Source organism: Pelmatolapia mariae, linkage group LG14 (genome assembly GCF_036321145.2).
Source record: "Pelmatolapia mariae isolate MD_Pm_ZW linkage group LG14, Pm_UMD_F_2, whole genome shotgun sequence".
Lineage (NCBI taxonomy): Eukaryota > Metazoa > Chordata > Actinopteri > Cichliformes > Cichlidae > Pelmatolapia > Pelmatolapia mariae.
Genome location: NC_086239.1, coordinates 24,444,085 through 24,462,118, shown reverse-complemented (window position 1 = coordinate 24,462,118; position 18,034 = coordinate 24,444,085).

Genomic DNA, 18,034 nt, shown 5'->3' with positions numbered 1-18,034 from the left:
TTTAAGTCACAATTCACTTTATTGTGCCATTTATTGTGTGCCCTGATGGGTGGTTTGACTTCTACTTTTCAATAATAAGCTCAGAGCATAAACACCTTCAAGTAAGTTTTCATCCTCAATAGGTTGTGGCTGGACCCGTCATATAAGCAGTTAATGTGAATTTCTGTTTAATATGAACTTCTGTGTATGTAGACAGCAACGGATCTGCAACAGTTGGCAGCAGATTTGCAATTTTTGACAGTTTATCATAAACAGATTGTATATATTTGCCAACTTGAGCCCATTCAATCATATCCTGATAACCAGACTGATAGTTGACCAGTTCCGTCTTGACGCACCAAAGTTGCTTTGAAGATGGCAACGGCTGCAGGTGGTCGCAGACCTAGAACCCATCTTCAAAGAAACCAATTTCAAAGGCAACGAGATTTGTAAGTTTAGTCATGCCATGGTTTGCAGCCTCTGTATTTTGTAGTGTGACTATAGCATTAGGTCACCATCCTACTTTCATCAATAAGATTCTTGCCCAATGACACACTTTCCCAGTCTTCCACTGCTGACACCAACACCAATCTGTGAGCCGGGGATGAAAACCTACCTGAAGACATCATTGTGTTTGAGCTCTGAGCTTATTACTCAAAAGCAAAAGTCAAACCACTTGTCAGAGCACACACAACAAGTGCTTTCTAATTAGGGGTGACATGATCTTGTAGTGCCGGCCATTTTTCTTAGTGAGTGGCGGACGCCCGTCAAGTATGTTAGCTGGTGAAGCTCACACTAGCACATGGCACGACTTAAAACTTTTGAAACAGGCTCAAGAGCATCACTGCTCACTGACTCAGTGCTATTTCATTAACTTTCTAAATTCAATTGTTGAGTAATTAAAGATTAAAAAGACAAGATTTCTTATCCAATTAATCCATGGAATGGCCAGTAGAAAACTTGATTATCAAAATAACTGATTGCTGCAGCACTGACACCAGCAGAAGTCTAAAACTGTGTTGTGCTGAGTGATGACACACCATTTCAGTGAGGGATTTGGTCACATGAGCCAGGCACATATGGCAGGGCTTAATTAGACTTGCCCACAGATACACATAATTGATCATGTAATCGGTTAATTAATGTGGCCCCGCCCCACCCCTTGTTTGTGGCCCATGAAGCCCATTTGCTTTTACAGGTCATTAAAATGATGAAGGGATGAAAGTGGTTTGAAATGAACATAGGTAAAGAAATAATGAGTCTGCAGAGGCTTGTGTGGAGGAGTGTGTGTTCGGAAAATGCCTGGAGACCGCTGTCTGTTCCTCTCATTCCTTTCACAGGCGTTCACAAATATGAAAATACACACATGCAGAAGAAATCTGCAGGTAACTTTAAAGAGTAATTGTCTGCATCGGCTTGTTTCTTCCTTCATAGCATTTGTTTCTCACTCTTTTACATTTTCTTACTCTACATAACTAGCTCTACTCTATTTGTCAGTTTGCCACCGATTCTTATTCATATGGCAACTGTCTGCATAAACGTGTGTGGACACACAGACACACTTACACACACAAGTCTGAGGGAGGCAGGTGTGTGAATGTGTTGACAAATGAATATTAATGAGGAAGAAAGTTTCCTTTTGCAATGGAAAGAAATCTAGCTGATTATTCAAATCAGAGTTGGCTTTGTAGTGAAATGAGCTTGGCAGTCGTTCAGAGGAATGAGGCCGTAAAGAAGGAGAGAGAGATATAAGAAACTCACTTTTTTTTCTTTTCACAAGGAAAAAGCCAAACCATCCCTTGTGTCTGATAGTTTCCCTGAGGGGGGTGGAAGAGGGGGCTTGGTTGCTTTTAGGTGAGGAGAAAAAGGGAATTGTCTGTGTTGTTTTCCGGTTACTCTGCACTAGCAGCACAGAGGAGAGGAGACTGAAGCAGTGATTTAACGCACAACTGCTGTCTCGCTTCATCAGTGTCCTGTCATCTTCCACATCACCCCGCCTTAAACGCTACAAACCCACTGCTTCATCATTCACACAAGAACCATGAGTTGTAGAAATTATAAGAAAGCATACAGCTCGTCCAGCCTTCTAACCTTTAACGCTCAATTCAGAAAACATGATTTTTAATTGTAATTTTCAGGAATGAAGTTGTCTAATTCAGTAGTTTTCTTAAACATCTTGTTTTCTTTCTCGGTAATTAAAGGTTGATCCGCTTAAGTTTGCAGTGCTTTCCAGTTTCCGGTGACACTGGTTCACAAAACACTCTTAGTATCAGATCCAATTAGCTGGTGGTCAGATCCTTCTTCCTGAAACATTTTCCCAAATTTGATAAACTCTAAAGGTTAGAATAGCAATTTATCTGAAAGTTTTTCAATTAGCCTGAAAGTTTATCCTTAAAGGACACCTATTACATGCACACTGATACATATGTAATGTTATGTGTTGGACGTTCATATTGCAGCTTCAAGTAATCAGTTAAAGTATGTAAAAGTGGTTGTTCTGAACTGAAAGCTCATGGGTCAGGCTGCTTTGCTTCCTTTATATCATCTCATGTTTCTGGCAAAAGCTGAAACCACAGTCCTCCTGGTAAGTTGCTGATCACATTGTAGCAAAGCAGTATGAGTAGTGTTAAAGGCATTTATTGCAGCATAGAAATAACCAGTGGTGCAGAGAGTTACTATACAGTTGCTTGGAAACAGCAGAGTTAAAACTTCCTAGCCAGATTATCTTTAGTATTTCCTGGGAGTCGACACTTTCCAATTCACTTGGCATTTTACGGTATTTCCCACACGTACATCTATTAACTGGGGTTTAAAATGAAAACATTTTATGTATGGCTTGTGACTGCAGGTAATGAGCGTAATGTTTACCAAACAGAAACATCAGACTGCAGTCTTTGTTGCTGTGAAAGTTCATGCGGTGCAGGTTAAATTCAAGCTCAAACACATAATGGATTTATTTAAGATGTTGTAAAATTTCATCTCATGAGAAATATTGTTACTAAGTACATTTACCATTACTGGATAAACTGTTTTGTCAAGTCTACATACATCTGTGCAGTACTGACCAGGTGGTAGAGGCATAGTATCCACTCCCAGTCACTGCTGTGCATTACTGAGTTTCAAAAAGTTCCATACTCTCTAAAATTATAGTAACCTACTGACTTCCCCATTAACGTCCCCATCAACTAAAAGGGATTATATATCTTATTTTTCTATTTTTAAAAGTCCTGCGTGTCCTAGTGATACCATCCAGACAATCTGATAATTGTAAGCAAAGCAAGAACTATTTGTAATTGAGCAGTGCATTAGTATGACAAAGACATTGTTTCATAATAGAATTTGTTCTTTTGTTCATAATCTTATATACTTAAACATCTCTCCAGCTGCTATGACCCAGTTTCTCTAGAGGAATCATTAAACTTTTATCCTATCGAAACTGCTCTTGGAGCAAAACCTCCAGGCTCTCCAGAGCTCACTCCAGATCACACCAGCACACTGCAGCCGCATTCATCCACACTGGCTGAAAAACCCTTCCACAGCTTGCTACTTTAACAGCCCACTCAGTGGATACAGAAGACAGCGAGGACTGGAAAAGCAAAGGAAAAGGAGCACGAGAGCAGGCAATCATTATAGCTAGCAGCAGTGCAGAATGACTAATGACCTATCAACCAAGTGAGACAAAGTAAAACAGGGAGGAAGTTTGGGTTAATGTGTGGAGGGTTATTTGCACGTTTGAGTGCTCGGCCTAATAATAAATATACTGGCACAGAGACTCACAGAGTGCTTCACCTGCCTTATGTTGAAGTGTTGTCATATTGATTAATGGGAGGCCATCGTGCTTACATACAGTCGATTTGTAATAGCATTATCAAACAACATTATCTAACGAAATATATCATCCCCCATTTGTATGACACTAAATTCTGGTTAGATATGTGGGAATATTAGTTTTGCACACCTGAAAGACAACGTAATTTCTAATCCAGAAATCTGGAAATATGCAAGTTTTTGCAAAAAGAGACAGAAAGCATCATTTACTAGATGTTAACTGGGGCAAAAAGAATAAAGTTTACATGAAGTTAGAGGAGAGGAGAGGAGAGGAGAGGAGAGGAGAGGAGAGGAGAGGAGAGGAGAGGAGAGGAGATTTGCCACAGTGTAACATGTGTTGCATACTAAGATAAAATGCTTGAGGAGAAAAAACAACATGATACAAGAAAGACAATAAGAGGCTGACTTTGAAAAGATTTGCTGTGTAGAAGTCAAACAAGAGATATGAAAGAAAAGAGAATAAAGATATTAAAGCCTGAGCAAACCAAATATTACCCATTGAAATCAATGATCCCATTAAAGCCTCCAGCAGCTGTTCCTTGTTAAACAGAGACTGGTCGGCACCGCTTCACATCAAAGTATTGACAAGCAGTACAGCTCCTTCTTACCATAGTGGATATTAAGTCAAGCACCAAATGATTATAACATAAAGTGCTTTTTATAACATATTACGTACACAAATAAATTAGGCAAGACTTTCTGCAATCAATCAAAACGTCTTTCCTCCTTATGTTTGGGTTTTTCTTTGTGTCTGCTTTTTATCTCTGACCTGCGGTGACAGTGGTGTTGCTGCTGTGCTCTCGCTGACATAAAGAAGCAGACTGAAAGTAAACTCTTCGATAATTTCCTCCTCTTAAAAATATCAATCCAGAGTTAATAAAGTAGTCACCATTTGAACCGGTGTAAGTGCATGTGAGAGAATGTCTGCTGGTCTTTATGAAAGAGAGAATTTCATGCATTGCTGGTTATAATGGGAGCAAGAGGGCAATGGTGTGGGCTAGAACGGAGGGGTGGTGGAGATGAATTACGAAGATGGACCTGGAGGAAAGGATTCATGCTGTAATTTATGCAAATACTACTCGCCCCTTCACACTTGATCCTTCCAGCTTCTTTTACAGCATTCCCTCATTTCAGAGCCCAGTGGACACAGTTTTCGACTCACTGCACAACATCGATAGTTGTTGTACGTTTAACAGTTACAAATGATACTTGTTACTCGCTGGGAGCCGTCTTTGTAATGTTTTAATTTGATGACAAGTGTTACTTCACTGGGTTTTGTAGATTATGGCGAGATGTTTTGTACTGAAATCAAAACTTGGATATTTGAAGCAATAGCTCTACACAGTATACTATGATTGTTCAGTCTGTGAATCATCTTTATTTCTCATATATATATTATGTAGCTTACAAAGACTGGACCTACCTAAGAATGACTTTCATTGTTTTTACCTTTAAGAGCACCTTACAGTTCCCTGAGTTTATTGCGTGTTAAAACGATTCACCGTGTCGTCTTCGCTTTCTTTAACTACTGGTTTTTGTCTTTTTGCTCTGAATATCGAGGTGCTTTGAATAATTCCATGTGGAGAAAAGAAACTTTTACACCATGCAGGGCTCATTTTTATGCAGCACAAATAAAAGGGCATTTTCTTCCTTTCAATTAAAAAACTAATTAACAACTAATTATAATGACAATGACTCTGGGACTTGGAGTTTATTATTTGTTTTTGTTAAACCTCAAGGTGATATTTCCAGAGGTTAATAACAAATGCAATAACTTGACACTTTACCTCAGCAATTACAATTGCTAATACACTATCATTTTAGTGCCTTTCATTTCCATGTTTGTATGGCTCACACTTCTATCATTTTTCTGTGACACACGAGTGCCTACCTTCCTAATCATCCATTTTCCCACCTACACTAACACAAACAGACACACAGCAGAAAGACAGAGAGACAGACAGAAAAGCATCTCCTTCTCTCTGCACCTTTGACCAAATGACAGTGGCCATGCTGTCATCCATGAGAGAGGTGTCTCTCCTTCAGAGTCTGGTTCTATAAATCACTCAGCAGCAGGACACTTGCTATTCCCCCGACACAAACACATCTGACAATCAATTCATCACGGTAGTCTGGATACACTTAGGGAGGAGGGCATCACCAAACTTGTGCTTGTTGGGAAAATAGAATTTAAGAGTTTGTTTTTTTACCACCTTAAGCTGTGTCTACCCTGGAAGTGATGTGGTAACCAGAGACCATATAAAGTGAATGACATTTGACAATTTTCAGGGATCACAGGCAAAATTACCGCTGGCGACACGAAGTGGGCAGGACCCGAGGTTAACCTTTCTCAACTTCCAGGTGAGTGATTGAAGCGACTGCCAATGAAAGTGTGAGTTAATAGTGATTGATATATGACCTAGTAATATAAACCTGTGGTTTATCTAGGCAAGTGGAACCTGGCATGTGCACAAGCAATCAGCATTCAGCATCAAAGACATGTGCAACGAGCAGATCTCTCGAGTGTGAATGCAGGTTAATGGCTCATAGCAGAGGAAAAATAGGACAATACCATCCTAGTAAACGCCTGTGGTTTCCTGGTGATTGCTTTTAATTTCTTCAGTTTCCGTGCAAGTAGCTGTGTTAACCAACTGTTAGGCTGTGAGGGTGTTGCACATTTAACCTCTGGGCTAGACTTTTGATCACAAGGAAATTGTCATCTGCTGGGAGGGCAACCTATTTCCAAACAGTTACGGTCTGACTTGGACTAATTGCAACTGCTCACAGACAGACTGGAAAAGGTTTGCAAATAATAGCCACCTAATGTATAACTGCAGACAGATTGCCAACACGTTGGTATCAGATGGACGGTATCAGGTTGTGCATCAGTGAGTTTACCTCATTTGCAATGGGTCTCATTGAGGCAGGGGACTAAACTCAAAGATGGATTTGACTGCAAGTGACACGGCTGCACTGGCAGACCATGGGGATGTTGGGAAGGAGGACCTAAACGCTGGACTCTTTGATGAATGCAGTGCGTTTAGTTACAGTGACGTAAAGATAATCCACACAACAATAAATCCCGACTCCCACTCCGTGTCTTCTCCAAGTGTCTGTGCTCCGTGTGTCGGCTCCCTAGTGCCCGTGTACTCCGTGCCTGCTGCCCTCTCGTTTCTGCACTCCTTCCGGGAAATCACAGAGGCAGCCGTTTGTACAATCAACTTCACTGGCAAGCTCACACTCACAAACCGACTAGCTGGAGAATTGACGGCAAGTCTCACGCAACAATCCCACGTTGATGGGAGCTCAGCAACTCTCTAAAGTAGCTCCCTCCAGACGAGACTGATCAGCTGCAGGTGTGTGGCATCATCCTGGGTGCGGCCAGCGACCTGGCAGGGCACACCCACCAGGGCTGTGGCCTACCTGCACACACACACACACACACACACACACACACACACACACACACACACACACATACCTGCAGCAGGAAAACTATGGACAGCAGCACAACACATCCAATATACATATAACATATAAGTCCAAAACTGCTCATGGACTCTGGGTCCCTCAGACCCTGACTGCAAGAGGTTGCAGACATGGTCCTCATCTTCAACACGATCATTCTAAAGGAAATGAAACTAGAACAGTATATGAGTATTTAATTAGCTGTCTCTGGCAGTCAAAATGTAATTGACTTGGATAACCATGTAAGTGCTAAATGATGTAATATAACATACACTGTTATAAATCTGCATGTAAAACCTTCCACTTGCAAAGAAAAGGTCTTAGAAATACCCTTGTGATCAGCTTCCCTCTCTTCTCCCTGAAGATCAGTTCACAAAAACCACTGATACAACCCTGAGATTCAAAACAAACCAGCTTCATATAAAGAAGCTAGCTTCAATCCAACACACATAAGAAAACACAGACACATATGCAAACACACATAGGCAATCCACTCTGTTAATAGGCAGAGCAAGTCAAGGCCTTAAGAGTTAAAGGTTGTAGGCAAAGGTTTGTATTCAAATGAGGATATTTGCAGTAGGTGCAGACTTAGAGGATCTTGTGCTGTTTAAAATTACCAGAAGCACCCATCATGGGTCAAGATGTCAGTATTCATGCATCACTCCATCACCTGAAGGTTCCAGGAAATGTGCATGAGAGGTTAATAAGGGCAGATTTTTGGTCTTATTTGTCTGCCTCTTTGTGCACGTGTCTGTGCCCTGCATATATTGCATGTTTGGTGTTTATTCATTAATTTTTTTCCCAGTATTTCTGTCTAAACACTGAGTGTGTACTTCTGTATGATTGTGTCTTTGCTGTTGGCCCACATGCATGTTTATGTTTGCTTGTGTTGGTTATCATCGGCCGAGCACAGCATTTAACGAGGGAGATGGGAGGAAAATAAATATAGTGGCTTTGAAAATGATTTCATCTCATCCTTTTATTGCCTCTCATTTCCATCCATTTATTGTGTGGGAGAGAGTGTATGGAAGCACAGAGAGGAAGAAAATTTGAATCATTACACCCCAGTGTCAACATTAGTTTGTCCTCCTTTATGCCTCTGTTCAGCTTTATTCGCTCCTCTTACCCCAGCTGTGCACGGTGAGCTCTGTTTGTTAACATTAGGACAACTGCAGTTCAACAATAATACAGTTTGTGGAAAATGCGTGTCCTTTTAAGTGAAAAACAAATGAGTACACTGCAGATCACTCACATGTGTAAATTATGCAAATTGTGAAAAAAGTTTTAATATGGCATTCTTTAGCATGACAGGCAGAATGTACAGAACGTGATACTTTAACTAGCATGGAGTTTCAGAAGCATAAGTGATAGTCAAACCACGCATGCAAGAAACTGAGACCACCTTTAGAGTAAACTTTGTGCCCTCTCAAGTGTTTTGGTTTCAGTAGTAAAACAGAACTTTTCTTTGAAGGTGGTCTCAGTTTCTGGTTTCTTCACAATATCAGCATCTTCCACGTAAACTCCCAGCAGTCGTTGCAATCCGCTGGTGGCCGAAGCAAACACAAAGAGATTTTTAGGCCAGCACTTTCTCTTCAACAGATTTCACCTGATTTCAGCCATTTGGGAAACAGACATGTTTCTGTAGTGTCCAGAGGGGGGTGACTTAGCCTGTGTGACTGAGGTCTTGTTATTTTGTTCATTTGTTTTGTAATGAAGGCATGGAAGGAGCTCTATCTGTGTAGTATTAAGATACTACACAGATAGAGCTCCTTCCTTGTTTAGAGCATGCTGCCTTTCCCCTTCTCATATTGTTGATTGGTATAACATTTACTGCATCTTACCTAAGAAGAAGCTGTTTTTACATGAGCCATCCAGTCAGCGTGGTGGAATGTGTGTGATTGTGTTTGATTGCCAGTCTAAGAGCTCATAAGCTTTCCAAGTACCAGATTGGTCTAATTTCCTTCCTGTTTTTTTCCCCTACTTAAAGTAGTAGAGCATGGTGAGGCATTGTGCTTTCTGTTATCATCCCTCATATGCTTTATTGATTGTTATTTAGTAATAATGTTTTAGGGGCAGGGTGAAATTTAGGTTTTGGATTGAAGTATTGTAGAGTTCCTTTACTTTACAAGTAAACTGCCCTGACTTTGCCCACAGTGGTCTTCACAAAGAAGTGAGGCTTCAAAAACTAGAAGACCATCCTGATGGTTGACGAGATAAAGCAGCTTTCTAAAAAATGTTTTACAAGGTGACTTCCTTGAGAAGGCCGAAAGAAAGGTTTCTCTCCAGTGTGTTAGTATTTGAATGGACTGGAAATCCAGAACCAAGTATATTCTAAGGCAAAAAAGGGTTATTTTTCAAATTGGCTTTAAAGCAGCAGACTTGCAAATCTGACGGACAGCTGCTTGTCCCAGGAAAAAGGGCATGTGACCACAAATTACACAGAAAATAAGACGTTGTTGCAGGTGAGGGAGTAAAGAGGCGAGGAGAAAAAGAGACCGTGATTGGGAGGTTGCAAAAGGAAACCTCGTCCTTTACATAATGCTTCTGTGATTAGTCTCAATTATGACTTCAGTTCAGTGCAAGAAAACAAATCTCAACATCTTATTACATGCTGAACCATAGTTACACATTGTATTTTCAGTGTATGTTTAATTCCAGAGAGATTAAGATAAGATCATTCCTTTTGTCTGTGGCTGCTCGTCTCTTAATTAAAGCTGTTGTGTGTGTGGGGTCAGAGCCTACAACATTAGGGTTATTACCCCACGGAGCTGAGAATCAATGCGGTGGGCAAGGAGCATTCTTTTTGTCCTTTAACTCATCGACTCTCATTTACCTCCACCCACCATCCATCGTCACCACCCAGTAAAGCGTGCGCAGAGGTGAATTAATAAGACTTACAGAGTCTTATTGTGTGTGTGGAAGTGGATATATGTGTATATATGTTCACTTTCAGTAAATAGAACAGTATGTGATATTTATGTTGATAATCTTCTGCTCTTTAGTCTTCTTCAGTCACTCTATTTTTCCTCAAACACAGCACACCTGCAGGCTCACTGCCTGTTACCTCACACTGATACCACTCTTACACCTCGGCACAGCTGGAGGTGAGGAAACAGTACGCGAACATATGAACCATGTTTCCCCTCAAGCCCCTCTCTTGATCTATCCTACATGTTCACCCTATGTTCACTCCTCTCCCGCCCTCTGCAGCATTTCTGTACTTGTCTTTGCAATCAAAATGGGAATAACAAGGCACCCTTCTAACCTTTTTTCTCTTTTCATTTATCAAACACAAATCACACGGTCTGAGAAATGACACATTTTTTTATTATCTACACCCCCTCTGTATCTGTAACGCTCTCCCTCCATGACCATTTTGTAGGTGTTGGTATTATATGCTGTGAGGTGCGGCAATTAAGAGAGTGGGCAGGAGGCTGAGCTCTTAACTTGTCTCCTGGTATATAACATGTGACATGTTTTACAGCCGTCTGCTGTGTTCAATAACACCTCAATCTCTCTCAGAACAAAGACACTGCTGAACCTCCGAACCCTAGCAATCTTTGTTAAGGTTAATAAATACAGACACTCAATACTGCATGCTTCTTGTATTTTGTATGTTGTATTTTAATTCCACTGCAGTGACCCTTGGGTTGCAAAACTGTGAATTCAAACAGGTGTCATTTCTCAATCTTCAGTCTCAGTAGCAATTACAACCCAGTTGTAGGCAAAGGATTGATATCTCACTCTGTGCAGTTTCACTTAATATTTTTCTCTTTTAATCATATGATTGATGGTCACGCAACATCACTATGATATTATGAGTCACTCAAATCGCTCATGGAAGCAAACTAACAGAATAATGTAGTGACATTAGCAGCATTTTGCACGCGCACGCATGCACATTAATTTGTGTACTGGCCATGCGATGTTTGTGCACGTGTATTTGTTGACTACAAGGTTATGTGGGAGAGGAGTGCACACATATATTAGCCCTCAACCTCATCACGTATTCTGCGACAGCCTTGCAATGCAGTGTCCCGGGACTTTTTACAGACCATTTTTCTTTTCATTGTTGGGAAATATCAGCCATTATGCAGGGCACGGGGTATCAAATCTGACTTTTAAATTGTATACAAACACTCATCTCACATTCAGTGACATCTCCTTTCCACTGCGTGCCCTCAAAGGATTTCTGCTCTATTTTCTCTGTTTGCTGTCTCCCCGGGGAGAACTCAAATGAAAGGTCCGTGGCCCAGGGACATGCTCTTTTAATAGCCCACCCCACACACACACTTAAAGTCTGAAGTCATCCATAATGCTACAGTACAACCTTTTCATACACACACACTCATAAGTGCACACACAAGCGCACACTTTCTCCTCTGTTTGCCCCGGGACATATTGGAAGAGGAGTCCTTTGGGATCAGTGTGGAGAAGGATAACTTTGACTGGATAAGAGGAAATGATTGAATGTGTGACCTTGGAATGGTAACAGAGACAAGAGACAAGCAGGTAGATTTTGATTAAAGGGTTGCTCTAGGTGAAAGACAAGCTTGGGTTTAAGAGTGGAGAAGAGTGTCAGGGGATGGACAGGAGTAATAGTGAGAATCCTTCAAGAGGAGGGTAGACGGGGTAAAGTCAGAGGTTCAGGAGATGCCTGGGTCTACAGAGGAATAGCCCGTATCTGTTCATTTCTTTTTCTGCTTCTGGGAGTGCAAATCTATTCCATGCATAATCATATTCATCATGATTCTTTGTCGTGAAATCATGATTCACAATTTGCATCACAAATGCATCAAACCTTCTAATGATATGCAGCAAAAAAAAAATTTGGAATTAGTTCCTCAGGAAACTTACTCAGTAGGTCTAAATTTATCTCATTGTTTCATAACTTTGGAAATGAAATTCAAAGCTGGATGCAGGAATAAGGTTTCAAGCAGGGTAGAGTTCTGTGGGCATTGCAGCTGCGTTACGTCACTAAGTGCCGATGTTTCTGTTCCTGGTCCCCCTTTGAATATTTCACACTGCCATTTGCTCCTGAGTTCCTTCCCAGAGAAAGGGAACCACAGTAAATTGTGCTGTGCCAGATCTCCCCTCTTCTCTTTACCCTCTCTCTCCTTCCTCCCTCTCAACCTTTGTTTCTCCCTTCTCGCCTTTCTCTTCACACTTAACGTTACTTTTTCATAAACTTCAGTCCTCTGCTCTCCATCCCTCGATTCCTCGCTTATACTCAGACACCTCCTTTCCCATTTTCCCTGATCAGAGACATAATAGGTTAGAAACATGTATGTGATATAATCCAAACAGACTGCACTTCCCTCTCAGGAATACCTCTCCCTCCACCTGCTCCCTGCAGTCTCTTTTAAGACACAGTGAGCCTTCTAGTCCATATCCCCATGTTTTTGTGGCTTGTCTTCACCTTTTCCCACCTTTAAATAGAAGATCTATGTTCAATCTGCCCTCAGTTCCTTAGCAAGGACCTTTGATACCAATTTGCTGTTGTGATGTGAGATGAGCTGCAAGAAAATGAAGATAAAAAAGCCCAAACCACGTAGTTCCTTTTCACAGTGACATTTAGCAGTCTTTTGCCTGTAACTTTCTTTCTAAGTGTGGGGCAAAAGGTGAATCTCTTCATTCAGGATGAAAATGTTGTTTTTGACACCATCGTAGCAGTTGCTCTGTAGCAAACCTTACAGCTATAATACTTCAAATGTACTAGAAATGAGTGGCAGATCATTGCATAGCTGACCTTGTGAACCGTGGTGGCCCTCCGGGCGGCAGACAGGTGCTGGGCTGATCAAAGGCTGCTTAAAGGCGGTGAACTTTTGTACCAGCATATATCAAAATTCTCCTCTTTCCGTCAGCCATTTGCTAACTTTCTCTTCCTCTCTGAGGAAGAAGCCAGCGAGTGTGTCTTGTCAAAAAGCGGCGACACTTTTATCTGTTCAAGAAAAGAAGGGAAAAAGAGTCGGGATGGGAGAGAGGGAGATGATGTGGAATCAGAAAATGTGTTTATGCATGGACAAAGGAGAGAATGAGAAACCAATAGAAAGAGAACAGCAGGGAGAGAAGAGATGGAGGGGGAAACGAAAGATATTTTAAGAGCCACAAGAAGCGTATTCGCTTAAATATTGACAGCAAGGAATGTTAGATTACTTCTCTGTTATCTGGCAACTCCTTTCTACACAGTCTCTCTTTGCTTTCCCTCATTGTGTCACAGCAATCTGTGCTTAGACACAGATGTTTGACCTCCATCAAGAGTCCTCAATTGTCTCCCCTTTCCATTTTCTGATCCTTTTTTCATAATAAAAACCCACTCCTTAGGAAAACGAATACACAACACTATTTAAAGGAAGCACTTGCTCACGTATTTGTATTCATTATGTGCTAAACCCAAAAGCAGTATTGCTATCTACATAGCAGGGTTATCCAAATTCAGTGATTATTTAAGTTTATTAATCTACCAGTAAAATATATTCATGATCAGAGTCTGTTGTATTGCTTATATTAGCTAATGTGGCCAAATAGAGTTGAAAGGATTATATTCTATCATCCCCATGTTGCTGCAGTTTGTATTAACACCCCATTCCAGTGGCTTACAAATGCTTGCCACTCGTATTAGCCTCATGAACCGCTATATAACCTAAATATTTAGCCCATGCACTGTGAATGTGTTGCAACGATGCCCATTGTTCTCAATCTTTTGCAAGCCATGAGACTGTAATTATGCTTCAGTAATCTAATGGCTCATTGACACTGTGCTTTCCTGTTGCAAAGGTCTGAGCTAAGCACTGGCTCAAGTGGATGCAAAAGGAGGCTCACTGCACACAGGCTCAGCAATGAATTATAAAAAGAAACGCATCTAAGTTTATTCATTAGCACCTCGGCACATGCTGACAGCAAGAAGCCCTCGCACTGGTTTTACACACACGTGCACACGGCACAACATACCCACACACGTTTGTTCCCAAAAACAAAAGCCTCTGTCAGTGCTCCATGGTAGCACAACTGCAGTGCTGCACAGCCAGATTTGGGTCAAGTGCTGGATGGTGGCCGTATGGCTGTGGAGCTGAGTTGTGGCTTTTTAACAGATTGGATTTGCCCTCTCATCTGCTCATGGATGGGTTCTTACTGTGGTTCACAAAATGCTGTGAGCGTGCAGATTGAGCTGAGTGAAGCATGAGAGGAACGAGAAGAGATGGAGTTGGATTTTGCCTTTCAGGGAAGTTGTGGAATGTTTCCAAGAAGACATGAGCCTCGGTGGTGTATTTTAATGTGTTGTATTTGAAAATATAGCGGTCCAGTGCTTACCGTGTTTTGATTAAAATCTTTATGGTGAATGAATGATGACTGAACACCACAAATAGCTAACAGTCAAAAAAATAAGTAAAAAAACAAAAAACAAAATCTGAATTTCATATTTTGTAGAAAATTATAATTGCTGTTTGCAGGACAATGCTTTACGTAACACTCTTTGTTAACAGCTTTCTGTTAACAGATGCTGTCTTCTCCTGATTATGCAGTTTTATTTTAGCTTCTAATCTTCTTACTCTATTCAGGTCAAGTTAAGCAGTGCTAGTGCACAAATTATATTCTGGGTTACACTATGAAGCTGACAGGTAGTTTTTTAAAGGTCCAATATTTTTGACTTATTAATGGAAAAGAACATTGTGCTCATAAATATACTGTACAATGATTAGTTTGTAATTACGTCTTACAAGAAATTGATGCGTTCTTATAAACTTAGAAGAAATTTATTAACAATACATAGAAGTGGGCGTCAGTTTGTGGAAGTCACCCTCTTGAATACAGAATGCCAAGATGGGCATTGCAGTTCAGCCTGATTGCATTTTATGTCTGTGGCTAGAGAACGGCCACAGACATAAATGTAGTAAGCCTTATAAGTTACCTTTAATTTAAAGATCACAAATAGTTCTGTTGACCTGTGTATAACATTTTTACATTCTCTTCCTCCATTGCTGCTCCCTGCCCTCCCTTATTTCCTCCTCTTCTTACTCACCTCCAGCCTCATCTCCTGAACCCAAGTCAGGGCTTGCATGACAACGTGCATAAACATGTTTATTTATTCCCAATTTTGTGGCAGTCACTCGCTGTTAGAAGATTAGACATGTAAACAAGAACAACCGCTAAGCTAAAATTATGCTAGCGGCCAGTGAACATACAGAAGCCTGCTGCCTTTGACCTGACAATTAGTGATAAAAGTGCATCCAGGTTTATGTTATTATAGGGCACATCAGAAATTTCATATACATTTATAGTTTTCACTGTCTTCGTATAATTCAGGAAGTATTTCAGGAATTGGGTGCTGTTAAACTCATTTCAGGTCCTTCATCTCTAAATCATTCTTCTGATGATTTAGTGTTCCCAATATTACTTTCAAAAAGTGTCCACATAGCCCCTCACCAGGGACACATTCATTCTTGTTTGACCTTTAAACTTGCCACAGGCAGGAAATGTCATTTTCACTAACCCACTAACATGTCTAGTGCCATTTAATTAATAACAGTGTTCATCTCTACAATTCACGTATGCACACATACAATTATGCAGTCGTTACTTAGGTATATAGGAGAAATATATTTCATAGACGCGGTCTTCTGGTATCACAGACACAAACACAGATGCACATGCACAAACTCATCATCATTTTCCTAACTTCTTCCTGGCAGGACATCAAGTTTGTCTGATAAACACTAATGCCATCTCGCCGCAGAAGTAGATCAATCTATCAGAATGCCGCTTCAGTTCCAAACTGAGACTGTGATCATATAAAGTTATGTTATTATAGTGTTCCTGTAAAAAAAAGGAAAAGAAAAGAAAGGGAAGGTAAGTGTCTTTTCTCCGTGTCAGAGTGTCTGATAATCAGTCTCTCTCTGCTAAAGCCCTGACTTCCAGGGATTAAGTAAGACAGAATGAAAGTGTAGAAAGTAAAAGAATAAAGAGGCTGTAATTTAAATTCACTCACTAAAACCATGAGCTACTATATTTCACCTCAAGGTTTTTATATGTAAATGGAATTTTCTATCATCTGATTCTCTCCCCACCTCCGTGACATTGCAATAATGAGCTGCACTCATGCCAGAGTTCAGATCAAGTCTTCAGGCTGTTTGGTGGGTGGTGGAACACACAGAGTGTGCAGAGAGGAACTCAGTCAAAACTGTGTGGCAGCGTTTCGAAACCTAAGAAAAGCAATTCCGTTTGTGCTCTGTATTTTTGGCAGAACATTGGCAGTTTGACTTCACACTCACACATACAGTGATCTACAAGAAAAGCCCTATAGAAAAGTGGACCGGTTTTTATTTCTCAGAACATTCAGAGGATGTACAAAGATGATTATTTTTTCAACTGGTGTTCCTAGCAGGACATTAAACCTAAATCACTGAACTGATTTTCACACTCTTTCATCACTGCATCACTCTCCCGCACACCAAAAGAAACAAATGAAAAAAAAAATGGGTTGTGTGCCAGTATTGTAATGTATCATTATCACTTAAGCAGTTCAGATTCTGTGTGCGTCCAGTGTGTGTAATGAATTACAAGAAAAGTGCTTAGTGACAGGCCACAGAAGCTACAAGCTGGAATATGGTTTCCTGGGAAACCTCCTCTCATCTGCTACATTAAATCTCTGTTGCGTGTTTTATAAAAAACAAACAGGAGTTCAGCCTAATATGTTTATTTTATTGGAGTTTTTATATCACTATTTGCTCTTAGACAAGTATTCACCTTGAGACTTGAGAGTTTATTTTATTGACAGTGTCTTACTTTTTCTAGCTGATCATCCTTTATATTTCATAAATTTCTTCCATTCAAATTTAGTATTACGTGACAGAACTAATGAGCACAAAGTCCAAAGATGTATTCAGTCACCCTTTATAATTCTCTTACAATATTGCATGCGTCACATGAAATTTATTTTAAGTGAGTGGCCTGTTGTTTTTTCTCTGCTCAGGAGAAGATTGCAGTTAGTTGCCCATGAAATGTAGAGCAACAGCTTAACACAAGTCCATATGCACCAACATCTGGGGCTGAAAACTGAAGCCAACACAGTTGTGTGAAAGACCTGAAATTCCTTGAATTGCTCAAAAAGGGAGTCAATCACCAGATAAGTCTTAGTAATATTACTGTAATACACGAAAGATATGGATATTTTCCCACTAACTCATCCTTCACAATTAGGAATTATGTGACCAAAATTAATGCCCAGGTTCTTATTTGTAGCAGATGGGCTCCAGGACCCTCGTTACCCTGATAAGGATAAGCGGAAGAGGGTGGATGTACTACCAACACTCTGTTTGCCCAGGTCTATGAGCATGGGTGGTCTCTGCCACCCTTTTTTAATGACCAGTCAAAGGTAAGCTGCAGAGAGCTAAGTAAGCAGCATAGAAAGCACAAGTGCCACTTCTAACTTCTAACTGGATTGCCAGCTAGAAGCTGCAGATGTAACGAGTAGCACGCACACTCCAATCCATCTATCCATTCTCTTCCACTTATCCAAATCAGGATAATGGATGGACTGGTGTCTTTCCCAGCTGTCACAGGATGAGAGGTCACATATCGTTTCATTATCTGTAAAAGAAAATTATCAGAACTCATTAAGAAGACTTAAAATCAAGGCTAAGCTTCTGTTTAGGCTCAAGAGAGAGCCTACCACTGTTTATTAATGTGTGTGCTTTAGTCATGATTTGGTATTCATAATATTCTTCTCATGGAGAAAATGTACTGAATGAGCAGCCTGACA